Genomic DNA, 20,150 nt, shown 5'->3' on the forward strand with positions numbered 1-20,150 from the left:
AGCCTGGAGGAAGAGGAGGAGGAGGAGGAGGGAGGGAGGGAGCTGGAGCTGCTGCTGGATTGCATCTGAGCTACAGCTAGCCATGGGCTCCCTGCCGAGATAAAAAGTTGCCCCTCCCAGAGCTGAATAGAGGCAGTCAGTCAGGCTCCACCTGTCAAGAGCAGAAGTGTTCGCTTGGAGCCTGAGCTCCTTTGTTTCCATCCTTCCCCATTCTGCCCTCCACACTGCCCCATAATCTCTCTGTTTACCCTTTTCCTGAGCCAAAAATGAAGAGCATGCACACCCTTGCATCCCAAACGCCGGGACTGCCCCCCCCTCCGGGTTCCAGAACCCTGAGATAAAAGCTGATGATAGTATCATAGGGTCGGTTCGCACATGAATCTTTACTGATACAGTTTCAGCACCAGCTTTTGGGGAGACCTTGGACCCACAGCATGCAGGGCCACCCCTTTACACATTCCCCTGCCATCTGCCCAAAAACTGAGTGGCAGGTGGAGGAAAGCTCTCCTTCGTGCTGCTGTTGCAATGGAGGAGAATACCATCCACTGCAATGGTTAGTTCCAGAGGTGTATCTCGGATGCAGCCTGCAGGACACATGCCCTGGGTACCATGCGGGGGGGTGTGTGTCACATGACTGTCCCCAGGTTCCACCCAGTCACCTCTGGTCCCAAAGGTGGGAGGCTGCCTGGTGGCTTTGCTGCACCCCGTCCTGGCTCCTGTGAAGGCTAGGAAGGAGGTGTGCAAAGCCCTGCACATCAGGAGAACATCAGTCCACATTCTCCCCAGGGGGTGGCTTTGCCGCACCCTGCCCCACCTTCTGTGAAGACCATCACAGGATCCAGGGTGGGGCGCACGGCAAAGCCAGTCGTGCCCTGCCCCCCCCAGAGAGAACCGCAGTAGTGACCTCACAATATTGTGTGATGTCATGACGTTGCGTGACAGTGTGTCGTCACTCCGCCTGGTGCTGGGGCAAGGCGTTGCAGCTCTGTTTGGCTCCTCCTCCCGTTGCCCAGGAAGCATCCCTGGGTCATGGCTAGCCGCCTGATGGATGAAGGTGGGGCATTTGTGAATTGTAAAATAGTGCCCAGCAGAAAGAAGGGAGGACTGTTATAGCTGCTGTTTCCCTTCCCCACCTTACCAGGAGGAGGTCAGGAGACAGGAGGTCTGGTCTAGAGGGTAGGGCCTCCGTCTGCCTGAAGATAACATCCACAAGGTCGCCAGTTCGAGGCCACCGGCACCGTGCGACCTTGAAGCAGCTGGCAAGCTGAAGCCGAGCAATTCCATCTGCTCTGAGCGTGGGAGGATGGAGGCCAGGATGTGAAGCCAGATCGGAAAGAAACATCTGAATGTTGTGGCTCTTGAAAGATAGAACCTTCTTTCAATTGTAAAAATCCCTACGGGGATTTAAATAGCCTGCCTGTGTAAACCGCCTTGAATACAGTCTTGAATAAAGACCAAGAAAGGCGGTATATAAATACCTGTATTATTATTATTATTATTATTATTATTATTATTATTATTATTATTATTATTATTATTATTATGTATTGGCAACCTTCAGTCTCGAAAGACTATGGTATCGCGCTCTGAAAGGTGGTTCTGGCACAGCGTCTAGTGTGGCTGAAAAGGCCAATCCGGGAGTGACAATCCCTTCCACACCGGGAGCAAGTGCAGTCTGTCCCTGGTCTGTCTCCCTGGCTATGGGCCTTCCTTCTTTGCCTCTTAGCCTCAGACTGTTGGCAAAGTGTCTCTTCAAACTGGGAAAGGCCATGCTGCACAGCCTGCCTCCAAGCGGGCCGCTCAGAGGCCAGGGTTTCCCACTTGTTGAGGTCCATCCCTAAGGCCTTCAGATCCCTCTTGCAGATGTCCTTGTATCGCAGGTGTGGTCTACCTGTAGGGCGCTTTCCTTGCACGAGTTCTCCATAGAGGAGATCCTTTGGGATCCGGCCATCATTCATTCTCACGACATGACCGAGCCAACGCAGGCGTCTCTGTTTCAGCAGTGAATACATGCTAGGGATTCCAGCACGTTCCAGGACTGTGTTGTTTGGAACTTTGTCCTGCCAGGTGATGCCGAGGATGTGTCGGAGGCAGCGCATGTGGAAAGCGCTCAGTTTCCTCTCCTGTTGTGGGCGAAGAGTCCATGACTCGCTGCAGTACAGAAGTGTACTCAGGATGCAAGCTCTGTAGACCTGGATCTTGGTATGTTCCGTCAGCTTCTTGTTGGACCAGACTCTCTTTGTGAGTCTGGAAAACGTGGTAGCTGCTTTACCAATGCGCCTGTTTAGCTCGGCATCGAGAGAATGAGTGTCGGAGATCGTTGAGCCAAGGTACACAAAGTCATGGACAACCTCCAGTTCATGCTCAGAGATTGTAATGCAGGGAGGTGAGTCCACATCCTGAACCATGACCTGTGTTTTCCTCAGGCTGATTGTCAGTCCAAAATCTTGGCAGGCCTTGCTAAAACGATCCATGAGCTGCTGGAGATCTTTGGCAGAGTGGGTAGTGACAGCTGCATCGTCGGCAAAGAGGAAGTCACGCAGACATTTCAGCTGGACTTTGGATTTTGCTCTCAGTCTGGAGAGGTTGAAGAGCTTTCCGTCTGATCTGGTCCGGAGATAGATGCCTTCTGTTGCAGTTCCAAAGGCCTGCTTCAGTAGGACAGCGAAGAAAATCCCAAACAAGGTTGGTGCAAGAACACAGCCCTGCTTCACTCCGCTTCGGATGTCAAAAGGGTCTGATGTGGAGCCATCGAAGACAACAGTGCCCTTCATGTCCTTGTGGAAGGATCTGATGATGCTGAGGAGCCTGGGTGGACATCCGATCTTGGGGAGAATCTTGAAGAGGCCGTCTCTGCTGACCAGGTCGAAAGCCTTTGTGAGATCTATGAAGGCTATAAAGAGTGGCTGTCGTTGTTCCCTGCATTTCTCCTGCAGTTGTCTAAGGGAGAATACCATATCAGTGGTGGACCTGTTGGCTCGGAATCCACACTGCGATTCTGGATAGACGCTCTCTGCAAGTACCTGGAGCCTCTTTAGTACAACTCGGGCAAACAGCTTTCCTACAACGCTAAGGAGAGAGATGCCGCGGTAGTTGTTGCAGTCACCCCTGTCACCTTTGTTCTTGTACAGCGTGATGATGTTTGCATCCCTCATGTCTTGAGGTACTCCACCTTCTCTCCAGCAGAGACAGAGGATTTCATGCAGCTCAGTGACAATGATCTCTTTGCAGCATTTTAGGACTTCAGCAGGGATGCTGTCTTTTCCAGGTGCCTTGCCAAAGGCAAGGGAGTCCAGGGCCACGTGAAGTTCTTCTAGGGTTGGTTCGCTGTCAAGCTCTTCCAGTACAGGCAGGCACTCAATGTTGTTCAGTGCTTCTTCGGTGACTACATTTTCTCTGGAATATAGCTCAGAGTAGTGCTGCACCCAGCGTTCCATCTGCTGCGCCCGATCCTGGATGACCTCGCCTGTGGCAGACTTCAGAGGGGCAATTTTCCTCTGTGTTGGACCTAGGGCCTGCTTGATACCATCATACATCCCCTTGATGTTGCCCGTGTCAGCTGCTATCTGTATTTATTATTATTATTACCCCAGTAATAATGCAAAGTTTGCTATCGCTTTCTTATTCTTCCATATATTGACATTTTTGTCACCTTCCATGTCACGAATGCACATGAGCGCATTGCTAAAACTGTGCACAAAAGCAATGTGATCATATGGGTGCTGGTGTTAGTATTCTTTTTTGTGCTGTATTTTATCAATGGATATGTTCAGTCTTGCATGTTGGTACCAAAACGCACAGAAGACTCTTGATACCAGATTGCTTTGTTGCAAGTGTTTTATCAATGCCTACATATGATTTAGACCAGGGGTGCTCAAACTTTCAACTTTAGGGATGCTGGACCTTTAACAAGTGTATCGAAGAGAGAATTGCAGCAGGTGCAACTTGTCATCCCACAGATGACAAGCTGCACCTGCTGAAATTCTCTCTTCGATACACTTGTTAAAGGTCCAGCATCCCTAAAGTTGAAAGTTTGAGCACCCCTGATTTAGACATTCACCCCCTTCCCCTAGGTAATGGAAGATGCCCTGTAATCGGGGCTATTAAAGTCTGCGCCAGCTATTTATCTGGTGCAGAGTTGACAGGCACCATGTTGGGCCAGGAGTTCCCATGGCCTTCTGAATCAGGTGGGGCAGAGCTCCGCCAGTCCTGCCCTGCTCTCTTCCCCTGCCATGCCCCCCCTACTTTGACTCACCTCTCTACCGCCTGGAACTCATCCCTTGCTCTAGGTGGCAGGTGGCAGGCCTCTGGCTGGCGCTGGGTAAGTATGGACTTGCCCTGAGCCAGCGCTGACTCAACGCTGAGTCTCACGGGCATGCCTTGAGGCCTGTTTGTAGCACGCAGTGCTGGCGGAGGGCCAGTACTGGAACTCCAAGCCCTAAAACCCCTGGAAAGCTACACATGCACAATAATTGGGCGCCTCTTCTGATACTTACTGACCCCATCACACTCGCAGAGAAGACCTCATCCCTTAAAGTGCAATGAAAATAATACAGAGTAACTGAGGCCGGACTAGGCTGCGCTGCAAAGCAAACTCCATTCCCCATGTGCCACCCGCCTGAGCGCACTGACTGCTCTGGAGGATACGGCCAAACACAGTCAGGAAGTATACATTTCAAGTGTGATAGGTAGACGCCTGCGTTGGCTCGGTCATGTTGTGAGAATGGATGATGGCTGGATCCCAAAGGATCTCCTCTATGGAGAACTCGTGCAAGGAAAGCGCCCTACAGGTAGACCACAGCTGCGATACAAGGACATCTGCAAGAGGGATCTGAAGGCCTTAGGAGTGGACCTCAACAAGTGGGAAACCCTGGCCTCTGAGCGGCCCGCTTGGAGGCAGGCTGTGCAGCATGGCCTTTCCCAGTTTGAAGAGACACTTGGCCAACAGTCTGAGGCTAAGAGGCAAAGAAGGAAGGCCCACAGGCAGGGAGACAGACCAGGGACAGACTGTACTTGCTCCCGGTGTGGAAGGGATTGTCACTCCTGAATTGGCCTTTTCAGCTACACTAGACGCTGTTCCAGAACCACCATTCAAAGCGCAATACCATAGTCCTTCCAGACTGAAGGTTGCCAACAGGTAGGCTCAGTAATCAAATGCATGCTACAAGATCTGGCATGAAATCCCTTGGTATATCCAATGAAAAAAAGATTTTAGGTTTCACAGACTGAGATTTCCTTAAAGAGGCTTGGCATTCTTGGTAAGATGAACCCCTGGCCTGTTTTGCTAAAAGGCACTTTCTCATATCCCACCATGTTGCATTCGACATTCTCTTCTCTGTTCGGGTTTCGCTTGGAACTAGCAAATTTGGAGGCAAACAAAGCTAGCCAAAGAGCTATTTTACAGAAGGCTGTGATCTTCCTTTATTGCCATCTCCTACCCACCTAGATGTACCAAACATCAAATCACTCCTTTGGCTTAAAACTCTGAAGGTGGGCAATTTTCCCAGAATTCACCCCACTCAGAAGGAACAGGCCCTGACCCCCAACTGAGTTAACATCTCAGAGAGGCATGTTGCACCTTCTCTCCATTGAAGAAGGTATCATGTGTAGATGCGAGACTTGGGGCAGTTTCCAAAGAGAAAATCGGGCCTCCCCAGGGCAGTCACCCCACCATCCATGGCAAAAATCAATGTGCAGTATTTACCCCCCGGATTATCTGGTGAGTACAAGCCTCACTTCGGCAAGAAAGTGGGAGTTAATTATCAGCCTACTGTCACCTGAAGAGGATTATCCACAGCAAGGGAAGGACTCAGCGGGTTTCACCAGCTTTGCCCAAGAAGCTGTTGGTGGCCTGGAATGATGGGAGTTAACACTCTACTCAGATAACCAAGTAATTCCCCTAACAGGCAAGTGCTGTGTACATGGTGTGGCTCAAACACCATCTCGGCCATGAGACCTGCCATGCGCTGTCTTTCGCAGATGGAGGAAGGAGCACCTTCAAAGACTTCTAGGCACTTCACTGTGGGTTCTCAGTTCACTTTGGCATAGGGTGCAATCCTGTCCATACCTAGGAGTAAATTCATAGCTTTGTAGCTTTACAAGAAAATTTTTTTTTTAAAGTTTCACTTTAAATAATAAATAAACTTTAATAAATAAACTTTATTTTTATCCCGCCCTTCTCCCCAAAGGGACCCAGGGCGGCTCAAGGCTCTGATTTTGTTACCATGATGGGGGTTACCTTCTGGAGCATTTGTTGAGCTCCATGCTCATCAGATCAGGACCATTCTGGTGGCCTTGCATTCCCCTTCACCTGCCCTTCGATAAGAGATGAGGCACGGTTGCCTACTCACAAGCAAATGTGCACGTCACTTTCCATAGGGTTCAATACATTTTCCTTGTCTGATTGGAGCGTGGGGGATTTCCCTCTCAAGTGTTTTTTGGGGCACGCATTCATTGGATTGGGACCTCGGCCTCTCGGCCTGCGGAGTGGAATGAGGCACAGTCATCTACTCATGAGTAAAACATGCATGTGTGACTCAGGTTCACTTTCCACAGGGCTCAACACGTTTTACTTGTCGGCTATCAGCTTGTCAGTTTCTGTTTCACGACCTATCAACAATTGGGTCCCGACCCACAGTTTGGGAAACACTGATCTAAAAATCTGTGAGAAAGCCTTGCGTTAAAGAACACGTCTCTTGGGAGGAGGGGAGGAACCCCCCGAACTGAAATTGTCCCAAAGAGTAGAAAAGGCTCTTATCTGTGCAAAATTGCTCCCCACCAGGAGGGATGACTTAGATCCAGTAGAAGCATGTACGTACAGTACAACATAAAACCGTTTGCCAGCAAACTCCAAAGTAAATGCCTGTTATTTCCAACCCTGCACAGCCACAACTGACAATTAGTGCTACCGGTGTGGAAATCCCAACCACAAGGCAGACTTGAGGTGCCCTGCAAAGGCCGCGACATCTAAGAAATGCAATAAGGCGAGACGTTTTTGCCAGAGTCTGTAAGTCTGCTGTTCTCAGAGCATCAGAAGTTTCCACAGATAAGGATGAGGCTGGCGAGGTGGAGCACCAACTTTCTGACACAATCCTTGGTGTTACTCAAAACTATTCCTCTTCCCAGTTTCTACTGAGAGTTAATGGCCATGAGATGAAAATGCCAGCAGAATCTGGCTCACCACGCGTTATTATTCCTTATCAACTGTGCTTTATACTATTTGTTGCTATTTCTCCATCTCTGAATCCTCCAGGCATGCACCCAGGAGAGAGTATGGTGCTTCTCCTATCAGCAGTGAAGGCTATTTTATAGCACCTACAGAGGACACAGTTCTCATGGGAAAGTGTAAGTGGCTCAAAAAGAGCATCTCCTTATTGGGATGGAACCGTGCAGAACTTCAAATGGATAAACATAAGAACAACCCTGCTGGATCAAGCCATAGACCCATCTAGTCCAGCTTTCTGTATCTCACAGTGGCTGACTAAATGTCCCAGGGAGCACACAAGACAGCAAGAGACCTGCATCCTGGGGCCTTCTCTTGCATCTGGCATTCTGACATAGCCCATTTCTAAAATCAGGAGGTTGCACATACACATTATGGCTTGTAACCCGTGATGGATTTTTTCCTCCAGAAATTTGTCTAATTCCCTTTGAAAGGCATCTAGGCCAGATGCCAACACCACATCCTGTGGCAAGGAGTTCCACAGACCGACCAGCTAGATCCGGATAGCACAGAACACATCCTGCAAACTGCAGAAAGTGCTGCAGATCCACCAGTCTTCACAGGTGCTCCAGGGCTTGCTAGAAAGTTCAAATGCAAGAGTCGGATTTTAAAAAATGTGGTGCAAATGCAACATACAGAATGTACCCGTTGCTCTGAGGAAGCCAATCAACACCAAGATTTTCAAATTATGCAAAGCTGATGTTATTGTCTCGGGGGGGGGGGTCCCCCAGTGTCTTAGTCAGATGGGCTGGTGGATGCATCCAGATTTTGTTGACTCAAGAGAGTTCAACTCAACCATTGTGAGCCTGTCACCCCCTCCTAACATCAGTGAGACGCTACTGACTCTTTAGGACTTGATCTTATCCAACTTTCTAGTGCTAGTGCAGCCCTAAGGTAAGGGAGCTAATGTTCCTTTACCTTGAGGAGGCTTCCATGATTGCTCTCCTTTAAAAAGATTGCTCTCCGCATGCCCTGTTGGCATGGCTGCATCAGTGCTGGGAAGTTGGATAGAATTTGGGCTTAAGAAATGACAGCCTTGGACAGATCCTCACCCTATCACCAGATTCCTTTAGTAGAAACATCTTCTAAGTACATGGTCCTTCAATGTGGCATCTGCCAGGTCAGTGTTCCAAAGAATGATGTATATAACAATATTTGTCGAAACCAGAGGCATCACATACTTTCAAGGTGACATGCTGGGGTATGTCAAAGATAAAGCTGAACGTGATGATACGCTAAAACATGTCCTAGAGCAGGGGTGCTCAATAGGTGGATCGCGATCTACCGGTAGATCGTGAAGCAAAATGGTAGATCGCGGAGTGCCGACTCCCCCCCCTTCAGGTGCCTCTGGGAGGAAACGCCGGGAGTAAGGCCCATTGTACTCAATGGCTTACTCCCAGGTAAGTGTGGCTAGGATTGCAGCCTCACAGCCTAATCCTAGGCATGTCTACTCAGGAGTAAGTCCTGTTATACTCAGTGGGGCTCAAGGTACACCAACATACATTGTACACATAAATGTTATATGTTATGATGGCGCGAACATTGTAAAAAAAAACTCTGGTAGATCTCCGGGCCTTGCTGGGTTTCAGAGTAGCTCTCGAGCCAAAAAAGTGTGAGCACCCCTGTCCTAGAGAAACCACAGCGATGTGGACTAATTTTTAGTAAGGAGAAATATCAGCTTAAAACTCTCGGTACATACACGGGCATGTCATTTCCCCAGACATGTACATTGCCAGAAATGGACTTTGTAAAAGCCATTTAAGAATTGGACAGCAAAGGCAAACATTGATCATTCTTTGGACTTGTTGACCCAGAGAAACAACACTCGCTACAGAGGCACACGAATACGGGCTTGGTGCTATCTTAACTTAAAAATGGGTAAGAAACTACGGTTGCTTTTTGTCTCTTGCTCTTTAACGAGTTCAGAAAAATCTGTCTCAGAGTGCAATCCTGAACCTCCTCTGGGCAATTTTTGCCAGCTCGGGATTGTCGCCAACGTATCGTAAGGCACATTTGCACCTCCAGGAGAGTCGGCTCAGCCTGCTCAAAGAGATGTCAGCTCACAGAGGCCGCCAGACTCCACACTGCCCAGACCCAGTAAGTTTGCACCAGCTGAAAGCAGCTGGCATGGTGGGATGGGGGGAGGACAGAACTGGGACGTTTCGAGTAGGTGCACAGCGGGAAGGTGGGAGGCCCAAGGTTCAGAAGGGGAGCAGGACCGGGCTCCAGCACTTAGGCCAGATCCTAACCCTCTCCCAAGCAACCTGGCATGATGCTGGACTGCTTAAGATCTATGCCAGCGATTTCTTGAGTTGCGCTCCACCCACCTCTTAACCTGCACAGGACATGATTGTGGTCGGTTGGCCTTCCCATTCCAGCGCAGGTTCGGATTGGCCTGCATGTCATTGAAAAAGACGCTTGGGCATGTTTCTGACCTGTGAGATATTTTAAGACCTATTTGTGGGGTAGGAAGTTTACTCTGAGATCTAACCACAAAACTCTGTCGATCCTCTGTACCAGTGTTTCTCAAACTGTGGGTCGGGACTCACTAGGTGGGTCACGAGCCAATTTCAGATGGGTCCCCATTCATTTCAATATTTTAATTTTTATATATCAGATTTGAGGCTACCATGGTACGTGACTGAATTTGGGGAAATGTTACAGACCTGTACTTTGAACAAGCTACTATATATATTCTTTTAACAATGAAGTCAATGGGACTTATTCCTGAGTAAGTGTGGGTAGGATTGCAGCCTAGGATTGTTAAAAATTGTCCTGCTTGATTATGTCACTTCTGGTCATGACATCACTTCGGTGGGTCCTGAGAGATTCTGGTTCTAAATGTGTGAGAACTACTGCTCTGTACTATGAAAGGTTCTGATTAAGCTACCCAACAGATTGCTACATGTTATCAGTACACAGATAGCTGCAGGTTCTCAAGGGATAATTTCAGTTTTGGAACAGTCAACCTCTGTAAGAGAGGACTGAGTTGTGAATGAGCTGAACGTCTTGTAATTGTGTACTTGTTCTTGTGAATGAGTTGAAGGTAACCATGTAGTTAAAGACTTTGCAAGAAGATACCATATCTCAGATTGTCTGCATTTGATGAATGGGTTTGAGGAATGACTATTTTGTTTTTCCATCAAGTTTTCACTTATCCACTTATCCTATGAAGGCCATTTGAGAGTGAGTCTAGGTAAATGACAACTGCAGTCAGACTTTTGGTTGCAGGGATGGACAAGCAAGTTGAGGAGGTAAATAGGGATTGTGTATCGCATGCTGTTTGTGACAAATTGTAGAAGACTTACTGTGCCCCTTTAACATCTATTGACTTTACCTTCTGCCTATGGGAGAAATTAGCTCTTGACACAATGGGGCCATTGAGGACCAGCTAGCAGAACACAGATTTGCCATGGTACTGAAAATGGCGTGACGTTGTGTTTGCTGTAGAAATGGCCACAGAAGCAGTGATTAAATTCATATCTGTGATTTTTGCCAGATAAATGTACCCAGAAGAATCCATTGCGGATAATGGGGTTGAATGAACCTCCAGAGAAATGCAGAAATACCTCCATAGTAATGATATCAAACACAACCCTGAGGAGAAAGATGAAAGAAACAGCCTATGACATTTGAAAATGTGACAAAAGTTTGGTTGCAGTTCATTATTTGGATATTGCTTTGAGGAAACGTTAAAGGAAAAGGTGAAAATGAAACATTTGTGCAACTTAATAGGTATTTTCCCTGCTATAGGTATTCATGTTAGTCCAGCCCATCGACCCTCACACCCACACCTCGCCAGGCAGGTGGGCACCCTTGCATATGCATCCAACACTTGGATGATAGACCAAGATGATTGTGCAAAGGGGGAGGGGTGCTTGATCCTGCTGTTTATATCCTATGAGTGTTAGCCAGTTTTTGCCTGTGAGATTGGATACTTGGGGGGGGGGGGGTCCCCTGAGCTCCTGGAATTTCCTGCTCGTGGGAATCAGGTGGACTTCACAGTCTAGCGAGCCTGTCCCAAAAGCAAGTTCTGGGTTTACTGCTGAATTGGGGAAGGAGGGGAAACACAGAGCCACACAGGGAACCAACCATCCCATGGCTACTGCATCCAAATGAATCCGTAGTGAGCACCTCTGAAGCCTCTGAAATGAAAGTCCAAAACCGGTGGGGAGAAATCGGGGGGCTTTCCACACAGCAAACAACCAATGCTGAGGGTCTGGGAGAGAACCACCTGCCGCAGCATTGTCAACACCTCGAAAAACCGACCTCTGGAAGCAATTCCAGAAGGAGGAGGAAAGTTCTGGAAGGGGTTTATGTCAAAGGAGAAAGTATAAGCCCAAGTCATGAAAGAACATATGCTTTACGACCATGTCTTAACTTCAAAGCCAAGCCCTGAAATTGCATTCAGCTCTTTAAAGGAGCTCTTTCAACCGACGAGGAGGCCGGAACAGCATATAAACATTTAATTGTCAGCTCTGTTTGGAGATGCAACATCAGGGGTGGAGAAACACATTGTGTGGGCATGAAGTTAAACTCAGATTGTCTGTTTGCTTTTGCAGGATCCAGCCACGTTAGAAAAGCATGTGTGGGGAGATGTACAAATCCCACTGACAGCCTTTGTTAATTAAAGCACACAAATGCTATTCCTCCTCAATTAACAGTTACCATAAGATGAGAAAAGACATTCCTAGAGAATCTTCCAGCAGGTTTCCTGGGGTATCTTGGCAATTCCAGTTAAATATGGCAGGGCTGAAGCTGTGATTCCTATGTTGGGGCTAAGCTATTGCACTGTAAAATACTCACGGAGGAAAATTTTTTAAAGCCTGTTGGGGTATTTGTTAGGATTGCCAACTTTTTTGGGGGGGCGTGGTTCCTGTGCCTTAGCAGCTTCCTTGCAAGCAGAAATTAATCTTGTGAAGCTTTTCCCAGCATGCAAGTGTAACGTTGGGATTCAGCTGCTGAATACACTCATGTAAAAAGGTTTGTGAACTGCTCTGTTGAAAATCGGGATAGAAAGTATTCTCAATATATATTCTTCATATAATAAGTAAAAGCAGAAGAGCCCCAAGGGGAAAAGTTGGCAACCCCAGGGAGGTACATTCATGATCATGCATCTGTGACATTGGACTGAATAATAATGTCTAGCACTGATGGTAGTGCCCAGTGATTTTCAACCAGTGTGCCATGGCACGTTGGTGGGCCGCGAATGGCCTGCAGGTGTGCCATGGGAGTTTGGAGGAGGGTCATTTATTAGAAGAGTCACTGGGGGATGTGAGCCCCTCCCCACTAGCAGCACAGTGTGCCTTGTCAGTTGTCCAAAAAAAACGGAAGGTGTGACAATTTTAGTGCACTAAATGAGATGAAAAAGGTTGAAAATCACTGGTAGTGAACATTTGAAAATTTTCTCATATTATCTCAGGTGTGTTTAAGTGTCCCATATTGCAGGCAAAGGTCTGAGGCTACTTACATTTTCATGTGTCTTCTCAGAATTGTTCTGAGATCTCCCAGCTCCTGAGGCTGCGTACCAAACATAAGAACGTAAGAACAGCCCTACTGGATCAGGCCATAGGCCCATCTAGTCCAGCTTCCTGTATCTCACAGCGGCCCACCAAATGCCCCAGGGAGCACACCAGATAACAAGAGACCTGCAAGGCCTCCTGGGAATTGTAGTTAAGAACATAAGAACAGCCCCACTGGATCAGGCCACAGGCCCATCTAGTCCAGCTTCCTGTATCTCACAGTGGCCCACCAAATGCCCCAGGGAGCACACCAGATAACAAGAGACCTCATCCTGGTGCCCTCCTTTGCATCTGGCATTCTGACACAGCCCATTTACGTTGGCTCCGCTCCTTTTCTTGGTGATGTTCCAGCCTCTGCTCCTACCACTCTCTGGATTAGAAAAAGGAAGAGGGGATTGGAACAAATGAGGAAGTGGGGAAGAGTGTGGAATGGCGGGCCAGACCTTTTCTGAGTGGCAGGTAGGAGAAGGAGCAATGGGGCTGAGGGGTTGAATGGAAGGAGAACGCCCCCCCTGCCCGCAACCTGATGCCTGAGGCAACCGTCTCATTCGGCCTCACGGATGGGCCAGCCCTGTGTCTTATGACCACCGAGCTACTGTACCGCACCGGCTCTCCAGTGCTGAATGTGACTTTGCTGCTAAAAGGTGTCTATTTGGTTGGCAAGTTAAAGCAGCTTCAAATTCTAATGATAAATAAAATGTCACTAAGTGGACTCTGGCCATTCTGGGGCTTGGTTTCGTCACGGGATATGTAAGAGGGGAGTCAAGACAGTGGGGTTTTCCAAAATGGAGGAAAGCAGCCTTGTGTTGTGACCCGAAACCCGCTTGCTAGTTGGCAACCCTTGTCAGACACAGTAGAATTGACTTCCAAGTAAACCTGCACTGGATTTCATTGCATACCACCCACTTTTGGACTTTGAAAAACTGGCAGGCTTTCACATTGCCTGGAATGTAGCTGTCTCCTTACATTCCATATCCCTGTCATAGATCAAAGACAGTACTGAGAATTTGCCATTCTTTGGGATGATGCTGTTTCTTGCCCATATGGGGGAAACAAGAACTTTTATGGCTAGCTTGCCATTGAGGTTTGGAATCGGCTTGTTCTGCTGGGCTTGCGTGAACAACATAGCCTGATGGTGAGTGGCCTTGGGGCTAAATCAGGTCTTCTTGATTGCATCAGTAGCTGGATCAATTTTATTTGCTTTATCCAACTGCACTGAGGGCTTTTCATGTTTAAAATCACAAAGCACCTTATAGCAGCACATTGAAAATTGGAGTTGATTTAGGAAATGTTGAATCCCCTCCATTCTGCACAAAGTCCCCAAGGCATTGTGCAAAAGTGTTAACAAAATGAAGCCAAGTTAAAAAAAAGAATGCACAGTATATACAGAAAAGATAGTTAAAACTTAGCACCCACACCTGCCAGGCAGCGTTTGACATTTCTGAGCAAGAAAGACCATTGGCCTGACTTGGTATATCCAAAGGTTCGCTCTTCATGTGCTCCAGGGCTGAACTGATCTCATAACAGATTCCAAGACTAAGCAACAATGAACCCTAATTTGAGGTGGGCCTTGATTTCTCTATCTCAGTGGGGGGGGGAAGGGCTGAAACTTAGTGATAGAGCAGGGGTGCCCAAGCCCCGGCCCTGGGGCCACATGCGGCCCTCAAGGCTTCTCAATGCAGCCCTCAGGGAGCCCCCAGTCTCCAATGAGCCTCTGGCCCTCTGGAGATTTGTTGGAGCCTGCACTGGCCCGACGCAACTGCTGTCAGTGTAAGGGCGACTGTTTGACCTCTCGCGTGAGCTGTGGGATGAGGGCTCCCTCCACTGCTTGCTGTTTCATGTCTGTGATGCAGCAGTGGCAGTGAAGGAAAGGCCAGCCTTGCTTTGTGCAGGGCCTTTTATAGGCCTTGAGCTATTGCAAGACCTTCATTTATTCATATAAGTTAATCTTTATTATATTCATTTATGTAAACGTATGCAAATTTATTCAAATTTTAAATGTAAATTAATTCTTTTTTTCCTCGCCCCCCCCCCCCCGACACAGTGTCAGAGAGCTGATGTGGCCCTCCTGCCAAAAACTTTGGACACCTCTGTGAGCATTGCATGTAGAAGATTCCAGGTTCAGTCTCCGAAAGCATCTCCAAAGTTGTTGTTGTTTTTCTCTTGGTCTTGCTGACAATACTTGGAGGTTGGCAGTACTGAGCTAAATGGACCGATGGTCTGAATCAACAGGTGCGTCCATAACAAAGCACCACACTTGCTTTGTATGTGAATGGGAAAGACCTCTGTCTGAAACCTTGGAGAGTCACTGCCAAGGGGTGTCAACAATACTAAGTCACTTCACAGCAGGACTGGCCCCATCCACAAAATCAACTGAGATGATTGCCTCAGGTGACAGACTGACAGCGGCACCTGCCTCCACCGTTCCACCTCCTCCTCATATTACCTGGTTGTGAAAGGGACAGAGCAGAAGAGGAAGTGTTGAGGAGAGTTGTGGACTATAGTGTTCCATGTCTGTCCATGCCCCTATTCTTTTTCAAATCCGAGGAGTGGAAGGAGTGACTGTGGTCGGCCTACTGCCAAGGAAGTGGGTGGGGGGGTTATTTGGCATACTGCCTCAGGACTGGGAGGTCTTTGGTTGGACCTGGGCAGGGGGGGTGCAAGCTCAGTGGTAGTATGCCTCTTTTATAGTGCAGAAGATCCCGATTCCATCCCTGGGTTTTTTTCCCAGATAGGTGTGGGCAAGACTCTTCTTTGAAATCATCACCAATCACTGCAGGCAATTCCTACAAACCGGAGGTGCCCAAACCCCAGCCCTGGGGCCACTTGCAGCCCTCGAGAACTCCCAATGAGCCTCTGGCCCTTTGGAGATTTGTTGGAGCCCATACTGGCCTGAAGCAACTGCTTTCCGCGTGAGGGCAACTGTTTGACCTCTCACGTGAGCTGCGGGATGAGGGCTCCCTCCACTGCTTGCTGTTTCACGTCTGTGATGCAGCAGTGGCAGCAAAGGAAAGGCTGGCCTTGCTTTGTGCCAGGCCTTTAATAGGCCTTGAGCTATTGCAAGACCTTCATTCATTCATATAAGTTCATCTTTAACATATTCATTTATGTAAACTTATGTAAATTTATTCAAATTTACACAATGTCAGAGAGATGATGTGGCCCTCCTGCCAAAAACTTTGGACACCCCTGCCACAAACCAATGATCTGACTCCATGGAGTTTCAGAAGACTTCCCCCATCTTCTTTCCTAGCCTCCAGTTTTCAGGCTTCATCCTTCCCAAGCTGCAAGCTGTCCAAGGAAGGAGTTAAGATTCATAGGAATGGCCAAGGAGGGTTGCAACTCATGCCTAATGTAACCCAGTGTCTCTCCCTCACTTTTTGGTGTTATTGGCTGACTCCAGTTACCCTATTAAATTGGGCCTGCACTTCAGGAAAGGGGAAAAAAAAACAACAACACCCATCCACACCCATGCTGTCTCTAGAGCTGGCATTAAAAAGGGGTTTAGACATCAATACTTGGCCGCCCTCCCATGTGTGTGTCTCTTCCCTTCTCCCCCTCCACGCTCGCTTTTCTCTCCAAGCTCCAGAACCATTGTTCTTCCTGGTATCACTTTGATGATGATTGTTGGCAGAGTTTCAAATCGATGCATTATTTTTTTTTCAAAAAATCTTTTTTAAAAAAAAAGTGCCAAGAGTTGCCATAACGTAATGCAGATTTTTGTCACTGCTCCACGGCTTCTGCTTTTAATTTCTCAAGGAGAATGGAGGCTCCCTAGTCCCTATCAGAGGGAGAGCAACTCCCCTTGTGGCTCCTCCCCTCTCCCCCCCCCCAATAGATCCCTGGAATCTGTTCCTCAACTGCTGGAATGCAAGACAAAGGAAAAGAGATGGGTGGGAGGAGAGGAGAACTAAGGAAGATGTTACCAGTCTCCGCAGGTCTGGCTAAGAGACTGGTCTCTATTGTAGATTTCAGATGTGTAGATGGCAACCTCAGGCCAAAGGGAGTGCATCTCATCAGCTCTTGATAAGTCCATTAGATTTCTAAACCCATTTCAGAGTTTAGCTGGCTTTAACCTTTAAGGCCCTGTACAGGTGGTCCAGGTGGATTGTGATAGCACTATCACCACCATTTTGTTTTGCAGCTCAGGAAGGGGGACTATTGGGTGGTATGGGATCAGTGGGCACGCTGTGGCAAGTGAGAGGAGGGTACTCTGATAGGTCCCTGAAGACTGAACAGCAGAGGGAAATAAGGGTCCTCAGGTAGGCGAAGGCAGCACAGTCACCTCCAAGCCCACAATTAAGGAAAGACAATCTTGCCATGGCCTCTTTGCCTGAAAGGGCATCTCTGAGAACAGCCACAGTCCTTTGCCCAGCAGGGTGAAAGCAGAGACGGGGTTAAATTGAGTGAGTTTGGGTAACCCACTGCAGGCTACTGATAAAATTTGGGACCCTTTGACCACATGTATATCTTGTATCATAAGAACATAAGAAGAGCCCCACTGGATCAGGCCATAGGCCCATCTAGTCCAGCTTCCTGTATCTCACAGCAGCCCACCAAATGCCCAGGGAGCACACCAGATAACAAGAGACCTGCAAGGCTTCCTGGGAATTGTAGTTAAGAACATAAGAACAGCCCCGCTGGATCAGGCCAAAGGCCCATCTAGTCCAGCTTCCTGTATCTCACAGCGGCCCACCAAATGCCCCAGGGAGCACACCAGATAACAAGAAGACCTGCAAGGCTTCCTGGGAATTGTAGTTAAGAACATAAGAACAGCCCCACTGGATCAAGCCACAGGCCCATCTAGTCCAGCTTCCTGTATCTCACAGCGGCCCACCAAATGCCCAGGGAGCACACCAGATAACAAGAGACCTGCAAGGCTTCCTGGGAATTGTAGTTAAGAACATAAGAACAGCCCCACTGGATCAGGCCATAGGCCCATCTAGTCCAGCTTCCTGTATCTCACAGCGGCCCACCAAATGCCCCTTTCCCATGCCAAAGCAAATGCCCAAGGAAGCTTACAAACCATGTACAATGTACCACAATAAGGCAGGGCCCTAGGACTTCCACAGCCTCCCCGGTACGAGATGGAAAGGAGAGAGAGAGTTGCGTGTCATCAGAATATTGGTGACACCCCACTCCAAATCCAATATGAAATCAGCAGATCATGCAGATGGCCCAACACCACGTGGGAAAAGAGAAACATGGACTGCTCACACACACACACACACACATCCCTTTGTTTCAGATTGGGTTTTGAAGCAGTCCCATCTCTTGGCAAGCTGAAGACCGCTGATCCAAAGGACTGCCTCTTCCTACATGAACAAAGATGCCCTCTGGGTAAGTGTCTGTGAATGGTGTTTTTTGTCTTAAAATGTATTGTTATTTAGTGCTGCCTGTGTGCATGGTGCTCAAAGAAGGAGAATATAGGTCTCTAATTGCTCACTAATTTGCTCACACAGTCTAAAACAAATGACCGTGTTAAAGAAAAAAAAAAGCAATGATTCTGCATTGTTGGTGTGGCTGCAAGTCTAAAGCAAGTGAAGACATCTTTCAGAGCCTTGGGGAGATGGCACCGGAGTGGGTCACTTAACGTGGAAATCTCATAGGGACCCAAAGCCCAGTTTTGCAGTCTTACTACTGGTTAGTTCTCTCATTGCACCGTTTTAATAGTAGATGTAAAAATAGTATCGAGAAGTATATACAGATATAATTTGATGAGTGATCCCACATTCGCCATGCTATCGTCTTTTTTTCAGATCAAGCACAAGGGAAACCAGTTCTAGCTATTTGCAGCAGAAACCAGTTTGTGCACAGTGCTGATTGGCTGAAAACGAGAACGTCACTAACCCCATTCTTAAAGTAGCTTTACAGTGTTTTAAAAGTTTATTCTGCTTTTTTGAGAAAGTTGTGGATGAGGGAGAGAGAGATAAATGTACATTTAAGGATTCAACTTTTGTCACTCAGAATGACTCACTTGCCCCTTTGGCTTTTTTTTTGGGGGGGGGGGGGCGTGTTTCTGTTACAGAGCATGTCCAGTGGGGCTGAAACCATGGTGGAGGGCATACAGCAATCATCAGCTTTTCCACCGACATCTGTCATGACTGTTGCACCCAAACTTGGAGCCCAACCATGAGAAAAGGGGAACAGCTTGGTCTGAATAACCGACCTTGGACATTCTTCCAGGTCTCAAAGTCTGGTGCTTTGGCCTGAGCCCACCAGCCAGGAGACCTCTGAGCTGGAGACACTGCAGCCAGCAATGCACCCTGAGCACCAATGCACCCTGAGTCACAGCTAGAGTTCCTCAAGGAACCAGCTTCCCCAATTTCCCAGTAAGTGTTTGTGATGGTTGGCAACCTTCAGTCTCGAAAGACTATGGTATAAGCCTACAGCACCTGGTATTCCCCGGCGGTCTCCCATCCAAGTACTAACCAGGCCTGACCTTGCTTAGTGTCCGAGATCAGACGAGATCGGGCATGGAAAGACTATGGTATAAGCATACAGCACCCGGCATTCCCAGGCGGTCTCCCATCCAAGTACTAACCAGGCCTGACCCTGCTTAGCTTCCGAGATCAGATGGGATCAGGCATGGAAAGACTATGTTATAAACCTACAGCACCTGGCATTCCCAGGCGGTCTCCCATCCAAGTACTAACCAGGCCTGACCCTGCTTAGCTTCCGAGATCAGACGAGATCGGGCATGTGCAGGGTAATGGGGTGGAATGTAGGTAGTAGAACGGCACTGAAGCAGGGGAAGAGTATTTGCTGTGTCTTGTCTATGGCCAAGGTAGCTTCCAAAGGCAATTAGACCTTGGACAGAGTTACTCTGAAAGTCAATATGGAAGAATCCCCCAGGAGGATCTAGAATATCATTGGATCTGGAGGTTTGCAAAGGTGGACATTCTGATTCTTCACCCTCTAAAAAAAAAAAAAAAAAAGTCTTTGCAGTTGTCAGGTGACCGTTCTCCTGGTCTAGGGCCCTTCCATGCGCCACCCTGAATGACTACCAGCAGGATTGCCCCTTTGCCAAAAATGTCCCCATGGTCTTTTTCCTAGGATGGATGTCTGGCAAAGGTGAATTTCGGGCTATTTGAGGGCTATTGCTGGACTCTGCCCAGAAAAAGAAGTCCCCTTCTCATGCACATATTTCAAGGACCGTCAGCCCTGCAACTTCACCAGGCCCCACCTCTGATAAGTCCAGTTTTGGGGATGCATCCTACCTGGTCACCCTCCCCTTGACATTCTTGTCCAGTGAGCCCAACCACGGAAGTGAATGAGACTCCCCATCTCACTCATTAGCCCGCCTTTCTCATCTATTTCCCACCCTGGCTGTGATCAGGATCAGGCTGGTTAGATCAGGGTGGTTACAGGGTATTAAGGAATAACTAATCTGCATTAACTGATGT

At 48.1% G+C, this 20,150-nt stretch overlaps 1 pseudogene; it reads right to left on the bottom strand.

The window, feature by feature from the left end:
- Window positions 1–19,351: 19,351 nt before the first annotated feature.
- On the bottom strand, window positions 19,352–19,470 carry LOC136633829 (5S ribosomal RNA; annotated as a pseudogene).
- Between the last annotated feature and the right edge of the window lie 680 nt (window positions 19,471–20,150).

Source organism: Tiliqua scincoides, chromosome 13 (assembly GCF_035046505.1).
Source record: "Tiliqua scincoides isolate rTilSci1 chromosome 13, rTilSci1.hap2, whole genome shotgun sequence".
NCBI classification, from domain to species: Eukaryota; Metazoa; Chordata; class Lepidosauria; order Squamata; family Scincidae; genus Tiliqua; species Tiliqua scincoides.